The 15,143-nt window shown below is 38.3% G+C and overlaps 2 non-coding genes and 1 pseudogene across 2 annotated transcripts; all 3 read right to left on the bottom strand.

Annotated features, from left to right (window-relative positions):
• The window catches only part of LOC123303978, a 10,804-nt pseudogene extending 2,612 nt beyond the window's left edge, over window positions 1–8,192 (bottom strand).
• Window positions 8,193–8,827: 635 nt separating this feature from the next.
• Window positions 8,828–8,982, bottom strand: LOC123303982. Its single transcript, XR_006536045.1, has one exon. It is a non-coding gene; the product is annotated as a 5.8S ribosomal RNA (ribosomal RNA).
• A 951-nt stretch (window positions 8,983–9,933) lies between these two features.
• On the bottom strand, window positions 9,934–12,089 carry LOC123303975. Its single transcript, XR_006536039.1, has one exon. It is a non-coding gene; the product is annotated as a small subunit ribosomal RNA (ribosomal RNA).
• Between the last annotated feature and the right edge of the window lie 3,054 nt (window positions 12,090–15,143).

Consider the following 15,143-nt stretch of genomic DNA (forward strand, 5'->3'; position numbering starts at 1 on the left):
GGAGATTAGGTTGTTCTCCCCAAACAAAATTCCACGCCTTATCATGAAGCGATCGGCCCTTCTCCGGCATTCGATGTCCCACGGCATACACCCCGAAAGTACCTGCATCGCCTCCGTCGAGACCGTTCTGCAGAAATTCCAACCACCAAGCAGCACCACCCTTTGTGCTGTGTTTATGGCCCTCCTCACATATTGGAATTTTGTGACCACGTGCCACACTGCAGAACCATACAGTACCTTCGCCTCTACTACACCCTTTATCAAATGACGGACAGACCTGACGCTCAACCCCCAATCCCGCCTAAGAATCCTGCCAAACATCCCCATCTGTTCGTTCGCAGTTGCTCGGAACGTAGCGATGTGATTCTTCATATTCATACCTGGGCCCATGCGCAAACCCAGGTATTCAACATCAGCGACCACAACAAGACGCTTGATCTCTCCCTCCCTCGTCACATATCTTGGTCGTCTGTCTGTACCTATCCTCCCTTTAAGTGGCATGCAGACTGTCTTCGTGTCTGACACGTCTACACCCACTTGTTCACCCCATTCAACCACTGGTGTCATGACTCTTTCCACCCCTTCCAGTGCCTCTCCTCTACTAACAGCCTCAACCATTATGAGGAGATCATCGGCATACGCCACAACTTTAACCCCCCTATTAGTCAACCTCTCCAGCAACTCATTCATACACAGGTTCCATAACGTTGGACCCGCTATGGAACCCTGTGGACATCCCCTGGTCATTTGGACCCAGACACACTTCCTGCCTGACATCATCCCCGCATACCTGTCCGTAAAGTAGCTGTCCCACATGCGTAGGTCAGATTCCTCGAGCCCAGCATCACGAAGCTTCTGCTTAACCAGCTCCCAGTACAAACAACTGAATGCATTCCTAAAGTCCACAAAGACTCCCAGGACATATTTGCATCTACTAATATTCACTAACTGTGCCATCTTTAGCCAGGCGTCCTCAACGGTTCGGCCCTTCCTGAAGCCATATTGGGCCTCATTCCACCCACCCTCCATGGCTGCTTCAAGCCGATCGACCATCAGTCTTTCCAGGACCCTGCCCATACCACTTAACAGGCTTAAAGGTCTGTAAGACCCCGGGTCACTCAAGATCTTATTCGGACCCTTTGGGAGAGCCACAACTCTAGCCAATTTCCAAGGTCCTGGAAAGTATCCACCCTCCCAACACGAGTTGAACAGATCCGTAATCACCTCCGGGACAGCTTCCCATATCCTGGCGATTACTTCATTTCTGATCCCGTCTATACCAGGAGCCTTGCCCATCCTCATACGACAGACTGACGACTCAACATCCTCTTGACACAGGATCCGGGACTCCCCGTCCTGAGTCAGAGGATGTCTTATAATATCCCCTTCTTGTGGTTCCGGTACTTCAATGGCTCCTGGAAAGAACGCATGAAGCAGGACCCTGGCACTTTCATCCCACGTACGTGTCCACCCATCACGCACCTTTATAGAGCCTATGTTCTTAATGTCAGTGTTACGACATACTCTATATGCCGTACCCCACGGACCACTTCGTCGGACTATCTCATGCCAATGAGACTGTTTGGCCTCTTTTATGGCATTGACATATTGTCTTCGCATATTCTTATATTGCCGCTTTTTCACGTTTATTAAGCCACCCTGTCTCGCGATCTCTTTCTGCAGGTCCCGACGCTGCCTTCGTAGCCTGCTCTTGAGTTGGCTCAAGTCAGCATCCCACCATGCAACTTTACGCCCTGGGAGCCTCTGTTTTCTCACCAGACATGCCTCATTTGCTTGGCTGATCCACTGGTTAACTTTCACCAGCTTGTCTCGCATGCTCAGCTGAAGGAAACTTTCCATTCCTACTTGAGCTACTAGGTCTTGTAAGTAGCTCCGGTATGCATCCCAATCCACACCTACAACGCCCCAGTCCAGATGTTCCACCCTCCCTGTTCCCCGGTCATGTTCGAGATCAAGTAGAATCATATTGTGGTCGCTGATGCCACCATCCACCAGCGTCCATTTAATATCCCTTGCCCCCCAATCCCCTATACTAAGCGTAACGTCGATGTCGCTCATACCCCTAGGACCATCGAAAGTGTATAGACAACTTGGTTGGTTTAATACTCCCATTCCCTGTTGTAGAATCCACTCAGAGAGTCTTGTCCCTCTCGTTACAGAGGGCCGTCCCCTGTTGTCTCCCTTACTGTGCCATAATGCAGATGTTGCATTGGCATCCATTGCAATTAGGAGTCTTCTCCTACAAACATCCAATACAACATCTAGCCGTCCTAGCACGACATCAATGTTACCCCTTGGAGCACAGTATGCACTGCACATATATGCTTCGCCAAAATCACCCCTGACCCATACAACCACACAGGTCTCTGTGGTTAGTTCATCCAACATCATGCTTTCAAGGGACCGATCACTTATGACAATGGCAGCTTTATGCCGTCCCACCCCGTACGTACGCATCCAAGCTGGCAAACCCCTGATGGCCCCGTTAGCCGTGTAGGGCTCCTGCAATAGAGCTACTCCCACCCTCTTCTTTACTAACACAGGTCCCAGCTCAGCCATGACAGCGTATGACCGCTGACAGTTGAACTGGACCGCTCTAAATTTATTTTGGGGGGCCATTAGTCCTTTCTAATGCGCCCCTGTAGCCTCTCATATTTTTGGGCATACACTGGACACCCCATGGACGACGCACTATGTGTGGCAGCCATTGCTAACCAACCTTTCTTGACACAATTGCCACAAGATTGTGGGCTCTTACAATTTGCACTCAAGTGGTCACTGCCACCGCAGTTCCAACACACTCTCTTAGTGAGAGTGCATTCTGCCATAATATGATCGAACGCCATGCATTTGTAGCACTGCCTAACCATGTCGTGTTCCCTGACACGCATGCTTCTTAGACCCAAAAACACCCTTTTTTTATTGATAAGTGGCTGACGCCACTTCAGTGGTATCTCTAAAACCACGCTTACGCAATCACCCTTGCCAAATCTCCCCGCTAAACGCACTCTTTCATGGAACTCCTCTGTAGTGCACATTCCACTCATGTTTTTACGGTGGAACTCCTTGAGCAAGGAGTCATCGTCCCATTTACGTGGCACATCATAAATTAGCATACGTGGAGGTGTACCTAACGGCTCTTCCACCGTGAGCCCGCACTTCTTAAATTCCTCACTTTCCTTGAGTTTCTGTAGGTCCGCCTTAGAGGCCGCCTCCATGGCAACACCCCCACGTATCTCCCGGACCGCCCTTACCCTCGCCTCCACACTATCCTCAATCGCCGCTAGCTTGGCCCTAACAGCCGCCGCCTCCATTGGCCCATCCACCCCTTTAACCAAGACCGGCCAGGACTTAGCCTTCCTCTTCCTTCTCTTCCTACTCTTACGCCCCTTCTTCCTAACTTCCACCCATTCGGAGGAGTTCCCAGTGCCCTCCGTCGTTGGGGCCACAGCTGGTGCATCATTACGTAATTGCACGGTGCCTGAATTAAGTGCCTCATTGTAAAGCCGCCTAGGCCCCGCAGCCTCGGCACCCCGTGCTGGTACCGTCTCAGGCCTTCTTTGTACGCTCGTAACTTGAGGGCTACCACCCATCCCATTTTGTAATATGGCCAATTCTGTCTTGGCCGCCATCAATTGCGCCTCAAGGCTGCGCACTGCATGACTCGCAATGTCACGCATTTTATTAGCTGCCCGTAAGAAGTCGTGCTTCTTTTTTCCGGATAGCTTAGCGGCAGCAATAACGTTTGCAAAACGCCTTATTACGGCGTCCATACCGCGCAACGGGTCCCCTTCCCTACAAGGACACACATTCCGGTCCGTCTGCGACGTGCCTCTGTCCGCACTGTTCGTCGATGACCCCACCGAGACACTCGAGCCAGGCGTCCCCGGTGGAACCACTCGAGGTTTCTTAAAACCCTTCGGGGACCCATCCGAATTGGTTGAGCCCGCTCTCTCCCGCTTCCGTCGTTCTTCTGCCTGAGATGTATCCATCTCCTCGACCTGTGGCAGTTTTTTTGCCACCACCACCTCACTTCCTATTTTAGCTGAAGAGCTTGTGCTGCTCCTCTTCAGTGACGCTCTCGTGCCACTCGCAGGACCAGCCTGCGTCAGACCCCCCACGGACGGTACAGTGTTTACCGAGGCGCCGCTCGGGCCACCAGTTCCGGACGGTGACATCTCCCCCGCAGTTGCACTCCCAGCAGTGCTTGACAAAGGCTTTGATACATCAATATTTTCCATTACAGCGAAGTTACGACTCATCGTGTGTGAGGGAGCGAGCCGGGTATTGCTGATAACGGGTACACCCAGGGATGAGCAAATCCCGTAGGTATTTACACATCCCACCCCTGTACTCAGGGGACCAACACCCATTAATGACGCCGCCGATATGGAGAGGTATAAAACCTTCCATACCGTACGCAGACACGCCAAAACCCGCTCGGAGCAACACAGGTTCCGACCCCTGTGTTCAACGCACACTTCCTGGCCAGGGTCCGAAGCTCGTCGTTCACCACTCCGAACGAGTAACACCTCGATTGCACAGCCCGTAGACTGTACAATAGCCTTCACCAGGGTGCCGCAAAGCCAATACGACACCGGGATCGGGCACGCCCGGTGCACTCGCCGAAATGGCCAGCCACAAATAGGAATACATCAATACATTAGGAATATACAGCCACAAACGCCACGGGACATCACAGGGTATTGGTTAGATGGGTTTTCCTTCCCATACGCGCGACTTTTGGTCCGGGAGAGCAAGCTCCACTCAATCAGTGGTTGGTGCAAACCGATCAAGCCCCCCTATCCGCCACCCGGGGACCCGCCTGATACCAGTGTGCTCTGGTCCCACCGGCACTGCGGCCGGTGGCAGGAGTAGATAGGGACAGTGGGAATCTCGTTAATCCATTCATGCGCGTCACTAATTAGATGACGAGGCATTTGGCTACCTTAAGAGAGTCATAGTTACTCCCGCCGTTTACCCGCGCTTGCTTGAATTTCTTCACGTTGACATTCAGAGCACTGGGCAGAAATCACATTGCGTCAACACCCGCTGGGGCCATCGCAATGCTTTGTTTTAATTAGACAGTCGGATTCCCCTAGTCCGTGCCAGTTCTGAGTTAACCGTTAAATGGCGGCCGAAGAGAACGATACGCATATATAATAAATAATAAAATCTACGTATACAAGTATATTTCAATTAAATTATTTTATTTATATATGTTGAGTAAAGTCTCGCAGCAAGAAAGTTCCGTAGGAGGCCAAGGCACGGGACCGAACTCGAATTCACACACACACCAAACAACACACACATAATAATTATGCCCGTGCATATACAACATTAAATGCATAACTTATTATACAACATATACACCAACATAAGTAAATAATATCATCACATACCACATATCATACAAGTACAATATACAGCAGCTAGATACATTACATTACATTAAATGCACAGTTAATATAATAAACATAAAATGTATATAATATGTCGGTACATAATATATGATAATGTGAGGGTACATGGTTTCATCTCGCCCAGGCCCGGCACGTTGGCCATAACCTTCTTCCCAATCAAGCCCGACACGCCCCGGTCCTCAGAGCCAATCCTTATCCCGAAGTTACGGATCCAATTTGCCGACTTCCCTTACCTACATTAATCTATCGACTAGAGGCTCTTCACCTTGGAGACCTGCTGCGGATATGGGTACGAACCGGCGCGACACCTCCACGTGGCCCTCACCTGGATTTTCAAGGTCCGAGGGAATGATCCAGACACCGCCGCAACTGCGGTGCTCTTCGCGTTCCAAACCCTATCTCCCTGCTAGAGGATTCCAGGGAACTCGAACGCTCATGCAGAAAAGAAAACTCTTCCTGGATCTTCCGACGGCGTCTCCAGGCCTTTTTAGGTTACCCTGACGAACTCTCTTACGAGGGCCCGACTTATAAACGGTTCCGCTGCCGGGTACCGGAATAGGAACCGGTTTCCCTTTCGCCCAATGGATGTATATATTTATATATATATTTATACATATTTATTAATATTGTTTATTGTTTTTTAAAAAGCAATAATATTCATTAATAATATTGTATTTATTTTATATTATTAAACACATCAAACATTAACATCGGTTTTCACCTAGGGCTTAGGATCGACTGACTCGTGTGCAACGGCTGTTCACACGAAACCCTTCTCCACGTCAGTCCTCCAGGGCCTCGCTGGAGTATTTGCTACTACCACCAAGATCTGCACCGATGGCGGCTCCAGATGGCCTCACGGCCAATCCTTCCGCGCACACCACCGCGACCCTCCTACTCGTTAGGGTTTCATGATAAAAGATTTATCTTTTATCGAAAATACCAACTAACGGTAGAGTATAAGCATGACGCTTCAGCGCCATCCATTTTCAGGGCTAGTTGCTTCGGCAGGTGAGTTGTTACACACTCCTTAGCGGATTCCGACTTCCATGGCCACCGTCCTGCTGTCTTAAGCAACCAACGCCTTTCATGGTATCCCATAAGCGTCAATTTTGGCGCTTTAACTCTACGTTTGGTTCATCCCACAGCGCCAGTTCTGCTTACCAAAAGTGGCCCACTTGGCACTCTGATCCATATATAAAAAATATATTCTCATAGCTTCACATTATAAATAATGTTTTTAAGCAAGCTAGAGATCTCACCCATTTAAAGTTTGAGAATAGGTTGAGGTCGTTTCGGCCCCAAGGCCTCTAATCATTCGCTTTACCGGATGAGACTCTTATATAATGAACGCCAGCTATCCTGAGGGAAACTTCGGAGGGAACCAGCTACTAGATGGTTCGATTAGTCTTTCGCCCCTATACCCAGTTCCGACGATCGATTTGCACGTCAGAATCGCTACGGACCTCCATCAGGGTTTCCCCTGACTTCATCCTGACCAGGCATAGTTCACCATCTTTCGGGTCCCAGCGTGTACGCTCTAGGTGCGCCTCTATTATAATATAATCCGAAAACTAAATTATAATAATATAAGACGCCCTAGGAGTGCGATATTTAATACATAATATAAATATATCCTCCTTTTATCATTTATAAAAAAATATAAATAATATTTACTTTCATTGTGCCTTTGGGTTTCATAAAATTTATAAATATTTCGATGAAAAAATATTTTATTCCCAATGACTTGCGTACATGCTAGACTCCTTGGTCCGTGTTTCAAGACGGGTCCTGAAAGTACCCAAAGCTATATCGTCGCTGACAGATAAATTTTTAATAAAAAAAAATGAGCCAGTTCATTATCATACACCTACTGACAGTTAAATAGTATCATATAACGGCATAAAATCCGTATATATAATATGTTTTAATAAAAAAACCTATTTATACTCGTGGTGGATCTGAACGCGTTAATAACGCGACTCAATATCAATTTATAATTAATACCATCAAACAATTAATCAAGAAACATAGGCGTTTAACATACACAAAATATTATCAAAAAATAATATTGTACATTAATCAACGCACCAATGCCTATAGATTAATATTTAATGGGTCGCAACGTCCTACAAGATGAGAAGTGCATACCTCGTTATCATACAATTAACAATATACAGCAGTGCATATATTTTTACTAAAAATAAATTCCTAATAAAAATTTTTGTCACATGCTAGTACAAATTGGTTGATTAACGATAAAAAGTAAATGAATCTCATCTTTCGACCTTTCGGGTTTCTCAGGTTTACCCCTGAACGGTTTTACGTACTCTTTAACTCTCTCTTCAAAGTTCTTTTCAACTTTCCCTCACGGTACTTGTTCGCTATCGGTCTCGTGGTAATATTTAGCCTTAGATGGAGTTTACCACCCACTTAGAGCTGCACTCTCAAGCAACCCGACTCTAAGGAAAGATTCACCTATCATCAATAATAATCACTACGGGCCTGGCACCCTCTATGGGTATATGGCCCCATTCAAGATGGACTTGGATGTATTATATAACAATAGGTTTATATTGAATCTTCCTAAACACTACATTCCCCAAGTGTCTGTTTATCAGCCACGGGGTTCAGTGCTGGGCTTATCCCTGTTCGCTCGCCGCTACTAAGGGAATCCTAGTTAGTTTCTTTTCCTCCGCTTAATAATATGCTTAAATTCAGCGGGTAATCTCACCTACTCTGAGGTCGTAAAAGTTTTTAGAAGTATTAAAACAAAAATTTTTTTTATATATTATGTTTTTGTTATATTTTATAAGTAAACAATTTTCTTAATTATTCATACTCAAATTTTTTTAATATTATTATATAATATTATTTTTATATTTATCTAAAGAGAAGAAAATAAAAAATAAATAATTATATATATTAATTTTTTTCGAGTATATTGAAAATTTTATTACAAATAAAATATTCCATAACAAAATATTAATATATAATATTTTTGTTTATTCTTCTTTATTTAATATTTTAAAAATATATTATTAATATCATTTATTATTAATATTATTATTAACATAAAGTTTTATAATATTATATATAAATGATAAAAAATAATATTGATATATTAATTTAAAAATGTCGACAAATAATAAAAAATATATAAATTTTAAATGCTATTAAAAACATTTTATATTTATTTTTTTCTTATATTTGGCGTAAAACATTCATATATAAATAATTTTACATTTCTTTTATAAAAATTTTATTTATCAATTTAATTAAATATGAAAAAATAAATTTTCTTTTTTAATTATTGATAAATTTCTTTTTCATAAAAAAAATTTTATGTAAAATAATCTTTTATTATATTAATATAATGTATACGACCCTCAGCCAGATGTGGTCCGGGAACAGTATCCAAGGACCGCAATGTGCGTTCGAAATGTCAATGTTCATGTGTCCTGCAGTTCACAAGTTGACGCGCAATTAGCTGCGTTCTTCATCGACCCACGAGCCAAGTGATCCACCGTCCAGGGTAATCTTTTTAAATTTTAAATGTAAGTATTATTATTAATAATAATCTTTATTTTTAATATAAAAAATAAAATTATTAATTTATATATCTTTATAAATTCTTTTAAAATAAAAAAATTTTTCTAGAATATAAATTATATATTTTATTTTAAATATATATATATAAATTAAAGATATTATGGTATTAATAAATATATACATAACATTTTTGATATTTTTGTTAGTGCTAGCTAGATATAATAATTAATATTTGGTATATTTTATAGAAATGTATTTATTTTTTTTTTATAAATTATTTTCTACATAAAAATATATATAATATTAATATGGTACAAAACAAATGGGTTTGTTTTTTAACATAATAACTTTTAATAAAAAAAAAGAAATATCAAGACAAAACATAAAGAAATTTAAATTTGAAATAAATTTTATTCTTTAAAAAAATTTTATCTTGTGTTTTCTTTATTTTTATTATATAACATAGAAAAATAAAAATATAGATTATATCAATTATAATCTTATTTTATTTTTCTTAATAGAGATTATATACATATAAACAAATAATTTCAATATATTCTATTTTTAATTTCACTTTTTTATAAGAGAAATTATTTATAGATTTTATTAATAATTATTGTTTAATAATAATAATAATATTGAATATAAAAATATTTTATATGTAACAAATATATTATTAATATTTATATAATATTCTCTATATTATATGTATAGATATATTATGTGTATAAAAAAAGTTTGGCGTATTACTTTAATATGATATCATAACCAAAATAAATCTCTTTTAACACATAATTACTATTATATATTTTGAGAAAATTACATATTAATATGTTATTTTGTTAAAAAAAATATTTCTTATCAATAATATTTTTATTTTTTGGAATATTTAAAAACAATACAAAAAATATAAATAAATATATTTTATATATATCGTTAATGATCCTTCCGCAGGTTCACCTACGGAAACCTTGTTACGACTTTTACTTCCTCTAAATGATCAAGTTTGGTCATCTTCCCAGCAACATCGGCAATATCAGAAATATTGCCGCGTACCAGTCCGAAGACCTCACTAAATCATTCAATCGGTAGTAGCGACGGGCGGTGTGTACAAAGGGCAGGGACGTAATCAACGCGAGCTTATGACTCGCGCTTACTGGGAATTCCTCGTTCATGGGGAACAATTGCAAGCCCCAATCCCTAGCACGAAGGAGGTTCAGCGGGTTACCCGGACCTTTCGGCCTGGGAGGACACGCTGATTCCTTCAGTGTAGCGCGCGTGCGGCCCAGAACATCTAAGGGCATCACAGACCTGTTATTGCTCAATCTCGTGCGGCTAGAATGCCGCCTGTCCCTCTAAGAAGAATTATTTGTACGCCGGCAGTAAAAACCACATCAAAAAACTGCGTACCCATACACCATAACATATGCAACATAAAGCACAATATATACAAAATATAATCTTGATCGTTAAATCTCAAAAATACATGCATATATAAATACAATACATAACACACATGAAAATGAATGAAATGGGAAACAAACAGCCGATGGGCCTTGAGATGCCGGTAAAGTACGTCTATTTAGCAGGCTAGAGTCTCGTTCGTTATCGGAATTAACCAGACAAATCGCTCCACCAACTAAGAACGGCCATGCACCACCACCCACCGAATCAAGAAAGAGCTCTCAATCTGTCAATCCTTCCGGTGTCCGGGCCTGGTGAGGTTTCCCGTGTTGAGTCAAATTAAGCCGCAGGCTCCACTCCTGGTGGTGCCCTTCCGTCAATTCCTTTAAGTTTCAGCTTTGCAACCATACTTCCCCCGGAACCCAAAAGCTTTGGTTTCCCGGAAGCTGCCCGCCGAGTCATCGGAGGAACTTCGGCGGATCGCTAGCTGGCATCGTTTATGGTTAGAACTAGGGCGGTATCTGATCGCCTTCGAACCTCTAACTTTCGTTCTTGATCAATCAAAACATTTTTGGCAAATGCTTTCGCTTCTGTCCGTCTTGCGACGATCCAAGAATTTCACCTCTAACGTCGCAATACGAATGCCCCCATCTGTCCGTATTAATCATTACCTCGGAGTTCCGAAAACCAACAAAATAGAACCGAGGTCCTATTCCATTATTCCATGCACACAATATTCAGGCAAAATTTGAGCCTGCCTTAAGCACTCTAATTTGTTCAAAGTAAACGTACCGGCCCACCTCGACACTCAATTAAGAGCACCGCGACGGGATTGCAATTGGGGGCTGCCACCGCTCTTAACGGTTAAACACTTACGACAAATTACATAATAAAAATATATATAATGCATTAAATAAATAATAACACTAAAATATACTTTATACATAATCTGTACCACCCACCGGTAGGACGTCCCACATAACATGCTAGTTAAACAATGCGAGCATTGAACCAACAGTGTAGGACACAGATTCGACTACGAGCTTTTTAACCGCAACAACTTTAATATACGCTATTGGAGCTGGAATTACCGCGGCTGCTGGCACCAGACTTGCCCTCCAATGGATCCTCGTTAAAGGATTTAAAGTGTACTCATTCCGATTACGGGGCCTCGGATGAGTCCCGTATCGTTATTTTTCGTCACTACCTCCCCGTGCCGGGAGTGGGTAATTTGCGCGCCTGCTGCCTTCCTTGGATGTGGTAGCCGTTTCTCAGGCTCCCTCTCCGGAATCGAACCCTGATTCCCCGTTACCCGTTACAACCATGGTAGGCGCAGAACCTACCATCGACAGTTGATAAGGCAGACATTTGAAAGATGCGTCGCCGGTACGAGACCGTGCGATCAGCTTAAAGTTATTCAGAGTCACCAAATTAAACGATGCAAATTAAAATTTACACCGATTGGTTTTGATCTAATAAAAGCATTCCTTCCATCTCTGGTCGGAACTCTGTTTGCATGTATTAGCTCTAGAATTACCACAGTTATCCAAGTAAATGTGGGTACGATCTAAGGAACCATAACTGATATAATGAGCCTTTCGCGGTTTCACCTTAATTTGGCTTGTACTGAGACATGCATGGCTTAATCTTTGAGACAAGCATATGACTACTGGCAGGATCAACCAGGGAACTATTTGTATTTATAATATTAAATATATAATAATATACATGATATTTTTGTTTTCTTATTATAAGAAAAAAAATTTTCATACAATAATTATTAATATATAATAATATTATTACAATTTCATTTTAAATATCAGATGGTCTCACCCATTACTGATATAAATTTTTTTTTTTTTATATCTCTATTGTTTTAAAATTAATAGAAAAAACATATGAGATATATATATTATTATTAATTTTTTTTTTTTTCAAATATATATTTTATTATGTCATTTATATAATTTTTTTGCTTTTACAAAAAGAAATATATAACATGTTATTCATAATAAATATTATTGAATAAAAAAAAAAAATAATAATTATGATTTTTGTCAGACCATCACCAAATGGGTCTTAAAATATTTCAAACATTTTCTCATACTCGTCGCTAGATTGAAAGCGTCATTTATTTTTTAATTTTATTTAAAATTAACTTTTTAAATAAAAAACGTTATAATAACACTTAATATTCTCGCTTGGTATGAGGTGAGTCAATGTAATATTATTTATAAAAATAATTTTTATATAAATATTGTGTGCTCATATGGGAGTGTAAAGTTTAAAACTTATAACCCATGAACTTGCTTTGACAAAAAAATTTATATGTTATTCTATTTATAATCAATAATTTAATAAAAAAAAAATTTTTTTTAAATATTGATATAAAAAGATATACATATAGAGGTTTTTTTACAAAATTCTCATTAATTTTTTTACAAAAATAATAATACAATATTTAATATCAAAATAATCCAAACTGATTACCATCCAGACTATTATCAATATATATAAGATTGTATTATTATTCATTTCAATACATATTTATTAAAACTGAGATAAAATTTCATATATTAATAAATATGCATGTGTAAAAAAAAAATTTTTTATATAATAATTGAAAATGTTTTTGCTATTATTTTATATACATACATTAAATAATTGATAACAATTTAATACAATGTACACCTAAAAAATAATAACAGCATATACATATTCGAAACATTACTAGCAAAAAAACCAAAATACAATATTAAATATCAAAATAAACCAAACTGATTACCATCCAGAATATTTTGAGTATATATATATATATAATTTTGTATATTTTGCGTTCATGTTAATAAAATATATAAATGATACATATTTGAAAAGTGTTATTCTTCTTTCTGTTTTTTCGTAATATCATGGTGTCCATAGACATGCAAAAGCGTCATACCAAGCCATATACATACCTACACCACCTTTGTTGAATGATACACGAACAGTATGAAAATTAAACAACATATTCAATATCATTTTATATTATACTAAAATAAATGTTATTCTATTAAGAAAGTGTATATTTTTAAATTTGGCATTCATTACATAGTCAAAATACAATAATAATATAGATGATACATATACGATAATTGTTATTTTTCTTTCTGTTTTTTCGTGATATCATGGTGTCCATAGAATTGCAACGACGTCATACCAAGCCATATACAACTCTACACCACCTTTGTTGAATGATACACTTAGAGTATGAAAAATAAACAAATTATACTATATCATACTATATCATATATGTAAGACTGTTGAACATAATACCACAAAATACACTATTTCATATAGATATACATTCATTCTTGTCAACATAAAAGTACGTTATAAATGATACATATACAATAAGTTTTATTCCTCTTTCTGTTATTCCGTAATATCATAGTGTCCATAGAATTGCAACGACGTCATACCAAGCCATATACAACTCTACACCACCTTTGTTGAATGATACACGGACAGTATGAAAAATAAACAACCTATTCTATACCATTTAATATCATACTAAAACATGAAACAAATGTTATTCTATTAAAAAGTGTATTATTTTATTATATTTAGTATTCATTACACAGTCAACATACATAAATGATACATATACGATAAGTGTTATTCCTCTATCTGTTATTCCGTAATATCATAGTGTCCATAGAATTGCAACAACGTCATACCAAGCCATATACAACTCTACACCACCTTTGTTGAATGATACACGGACAGTATGAAAAATAAACAACTTATACTATACCATACTATATCATATGTGTGAGACTGCTGAACGTAATACCACTAATACACTGTTATACATAGATATACATTCATCTCATTAACTTACACGCACTATCCATCATATATATTAAAGACATTACACCCGGTGCTTCAAACTCAAAATATGATAATGTTTAAAATGGCTTTAAACATCATAAACTTTACAGAATAATCAAAATTTAAAGAAAAAAATTTTTAAAAAAAAATTTTTTTCAGCTAAAAATTTTTATTTTGGGACCAAAAAAATTTTTTTTTGCTTTTATCATATTTTATTAAATGAAATTTATGCATTATAATAAATTATTCAATAAACATTAATAATTATAATAAATTATTAAAAAATTTTTGGAATTAATGCAAAATTTTTAGAAAAAAATGTATATTTTTTTTTTATATACAAATCGTACATGTTATATTGCGACAGGGTACCGGTATAATACATGTGATACATATGTAGATTTTCGAAAAAAATTTTATCCTTTTAAATGGTCCTAAATACTATATAAAGGTAAAATATATAGAATTTTTCGGGATTCATTAAAAAATTTTAGGGAAAAAATTTCATTTTATTTTATATACAAATCGTACATGTTATATTGCGACAGGGTACCGGTATAATACATGTGATACATATGTAGATTTTCGAAAAAAATTTTATCCTTTTAAATAGTCCTAAATACTATATAAAGGTGAAATATATAGAATTTTTCGGGATTCATTAAAAAATTTTAGGGAAAAAATTTCATTTTATTTTATATACAAATCGTACATGTTATATTGCGACAGGGGTACCGGTATAATACATGTGATACATATGTAGATTTTCGAAAAAAATTTTATCCTTTTAAATAGTCCTAAATACTATATAAAGGTAAAATATATAGAATTTTTCGGGATTCATTAAAAAATTTTAGGGAAAAAATTTCA

Source organism: Chrysoperla carnea (genome assembly GCF_905475395.1).
Source record: "Chrysoperla carnea chromosome X unlocalized genomic scaffold, inChrCarn1.1 SUPER_X_unloc_17, whole genome shotgun sequence".
Classification (NCBI taxonomy): Eukaryota; Metazoa; Arthropoda; class Insecta; order Neuroptera; family Chrysopidae; genus Chrysoperla; species Chrysoperla carnea.